Source organism: Argopecten irradians, chromosome 16 (assembly GCF_041381155.1).
Source record: "Argopecten irradians isolate NY chromosome 16, Ai_NY, whole genome shotgun sequence".
NCBI classification, from domain to species: Eukaryota; Metazoa; Mollusca; class Bivalvia; order Pectinida; family Pectinidae; genus Argopecten; species Argopecten irradians.
Window position 1 is genome coordinate 15,813,032 of NC_091149.1, and position 4,252 is coordinate 15,817,283.

The window sequence follows — 4,252 nt, forward strand, 5'->3', positions numbered from 1 at the left end:
AAATACAACAAGTAGAAAAAAACTCAACGCAGAGCAGCAAGATATGTACACAACAGATATCATAACACTTCTTCAGTCTCAGACATGTTATACACACTCCAATGGCCAACACTAGTACAAACACGCCGTCTACAATCACGACTCATCCTCCTATATAAAATCACCCGCACTAGACACACACATCCCTAGCCTATGCACATATACACTGTAGCACATGTATTAAATATTAAAGCCATTTTGATATAGCTTAAGTTAAAAAAAAATATTTTTTGAAAAAAAATAAACATTTTTGTATTACAATGTATCACTTTTTTTTTAAATTTAAGTCGAAATATTTTTAACTTAGGCTGAAAAAGTTGATAATGCAAAAAAAAAAATCCTTATTCAACGTAAGAAAAAACTTTTAAACTTTAATCGAAAAAGTGATCATGCAAATAACATCTCAGCCTTAGCCAAAACAATAAAAAAAAAACAAAAATTAAAACTTCAGGCGAAAAAGTGATAATGCAAAATTGAGAATTCTAACTTAAAGTTATATGTGCCGTATTTTTCATAGTCACGAATCAAGAAGAGCTTTTAATATGTTATTCAACTCCAAAAGTTACCAACATTTTGAGAATCACAATACTTTCAATGTATAGGTTTTAATTTTACAAGTACAAAAGAGACCCGAAAATGATTTTTGGCAGTACTGCCAAAAATCATTATATTAACATCTTTAGTGTAGTGAAATGAATTCATACGGTCAGACCATGAAGCCATATTATTGTCCACAATTTCATTGCACATTTTTACAGTATAATTAATAATTGTAAAGTGATTTCTGAAGGTATGTTTCCATCTAAACGTGTATAAGGCATACAAAACAAGAATTTCACAGTGCATAACCTATGTGTTCCAACTAACGTTTATAAGGCATTATATATGTTTGGCTGTCCATTTGAATTATTTTCACAGCCTTATTCATTAAAACTTATGGTTTTAAAGGGTATTTCCAATACACATGTATGTTGAACATCTGTGAAAATAACGAAAAATTTGAAAAAGGGTACTTTGCCGAGGGTTGTATACACGATTTTGTGATCCCGACAGTATAATATCCCGATTCTTCATATTAATGCACCCTTAGGCGACAAGCGAGGGACACAAAATGTTGTAAAACCCGAGGCCAATACTTCGACGTTTTATGTTTCATTGTCATTTTACTTCAATGTTTGTCGTTCTATAATTATCCACTATTTTGTAATAAATCCGTAAAATAAAAAAAAAAATAAAAAATAAAAAAACCGCGACTACAAATCAATTCTACATGTACATGTATATATATGAAAATTGCGAAATATTTTTCAACGCAAATCCCGTTGTTTGCATCATTTAAAGTAAGCACAGCCTATTGCTAAATAGATGTTAAAGATGCTCCACCGCCGAACCAGTATAAACGATACTCATCATTCGAACAACAATTGGTGTTTAATCGTATATATATGTGTCTAATTAACACAAAAAATAATATAGATAACTTCATTTTGCTTTTGGTGCATGCGCAGTCAGTACTTCATTTCATATAGGGTATAGTGCCATAGAATTTTTTCGGGATGCTATTAATTGTTTTTAATATTTTTATCTTGAACTAAAATAAGAAGGTCAGACTTTTCAATGGTGGTAATGGTGTAAATAAAGTAACTTTTGTAACTAAAGAAAAATATTTAATCGTCTGCTCCTGTTTTTGATAGAGAATTAGTACCATTTGTCGGCGGTGGAGCATCTTTAAAAACGACAACTGTATGTATGCTTTATGTTTTTCCCCAATTTGTAAAAGCTAGGAAGCAAACAATTTAAAAACATGTTTTAATAAATAATTTGCCTCATTTAGAGAGGTCTTTTGAACGATTTACTTTTCTTTATGAAATTCTATAAAACAAACTGTTTTATCACCAACTCAATTTTTAAACACACGTATGTATTGAGAATTATTTTTCATGAAAATCACAGATAAATGTTGTTAATCATTCACTTATTGTCGGTGTGCAACAGTATGGTAATGCATATGTTACCTAGTGCTGTTGTATGCGGCAGAATTGTGTGCAGTAATCTCCCTTTCTAAAACCTCATATCGTTTGGCTTTGTCTGTTATCAGACAATGCATAGTTATTGATCACATAATGTTCTTGTTTTTAATGTCGACATTATTAAAATAGAGACTCAGGTATCAAATCCTTTGTTTATACATGTACATGTAGGTACTTCGGAAACAGTCAAACCGATGGCATCGTAGCATAGAAGCATTAGAGAACTTTTATTTGCCTTCGGTCTCAAGCAACATTCTCTACCCTGTTCCTGTGGTTGATGGTTTGACAAGTACTAATGGAAATCTAGATGTGGCGTGGACATAGAGAAAAAGTCGTTCAGTTAGTTTTATCTCACATTGAAATTGTTGTTCTATTGAATTGGATGACATTGTTGTATTAATATACATGTAACATTTAAAATATTTATCAAGATTTTAGATAAGAAAACTGAAAGATTGAAGCCGTACATTTCAGACGATGATAACGATTACTTGTGTTGAGAAAAAAGCGAAGCTGATTACATCTGATTTTTGTTACCTTTTATTGTAACAGTGATAGAATTATTGTTAGATAAGTGTAATGACTTGATAAGCATTTCTACTAAATTGATAATAGGTTTTACCTGGATGTTTGCTTTAAAGATGCTCCATCGACGACATAGCATAAATGATATTCATCACTTGAACAATAATTGGTGTATAATCGTGTCTATATCTGTCTAATTAACACAAAAAGAAATATAAAATAATTTATTTTGCCCTTGGTGCATGCACAATCAGTACTTCATTCCATATATGATATAGTGCCACGGATTTTTTTCGGGATGCAATTAATTATTTTTCATATTTTTACCTTGAAGTAAAATTAGAAGTTCAAACTTTTCAACGGTGGTAATGGTGTAAAGAAAAATACTTAATCGTCTGCTCCCGTTTTTGATAGTGAAAAATTATCATTTGTCAGCGATGGAGCATTTTTAATTCTCTTTTAGTTTCTTCCATGCAATCTGTTTTACCACTGTTCCACTGCATTTATATCATCTTAAAGATGAGGAAGTCAAACACTGAACAGATATTTTCCTCAAGAATTTTCAAGCATGCAGAGCTGGGCTTTTAGGTCTACGGCGAGTAGTATGAAATATTTTATGGATTGGAATTGCCTTAATTCACTTAGTTCTCAATGACAAAATGTTTTATTGAAATGGATACAATATTATAAAGAGTTGCACTTTTTAAGCAAACTGGCAGTTTCCAGTTATATTCTATTTGTAATTAAAATAAGGTGTTTGATTTATAAATGATTATTTTTTAGATTAGGAATTTATTTTGGTATCTTCTTTCAAATTATAACAATGAATTGATTTTTTCTGATGATGGTTTTATGACAATTGTTGTGTACGGTATACATATCCTTTAAACATTAAACATTATCTGTAACAATACATGTTATTTCCTCAGTTTTGTAATTGTTTTTTTCTTTCATTTCCCATATCGTTTTTAATCACATATTATGGAAGGGAATATATAGTATAGGTCTTGCGTGTTCTATGATACAATTGTTGATAACTTCATTCTTATGTATACTGATCTTGAATATATCTATAATGTTTACGGACAATAAAACATGTTCGTTCCCATGGCTTGAAATGATTGTGGAAATCACCAATATGAAAATTGTGACCATATATGGTCGTGGCTTAAAGTGATGCGTACAATTAGAAGACGTACTCATGACCCGCTATACCGCGATATTCCCCTGACCTTACTCTCGTGTCACGATTTCTATCATAAACCTCTATGTATGTTAATCTCCTGTTCCAATATTTGCCGCTGTACGCTAGTCAACTTCACGCATTGAATATTATATATGACTCATATTGAACAGGAGTCCCCGGCTAAATATAAAACATTTAAGAATGATACCCGTGACGTCATTCACACATCATTGGTTAGCAATAGACTCGTGACGACATTTGAATGATCATGAATGTAATAATAAAGAGAACCACTTGTCAAACACAGCTGAACCCAACCCAATTACAACCTTTCGGAAAAAAAATCTTATGATCTTATACACACGACCGTGTACACATAACAATAACACAACCTTAAATACCCGGTTTAGAAGTCGTTCAACTGGAACTGAAAGCCTTCCAATATATATATAAGCCTTTTCTGTGTACATTT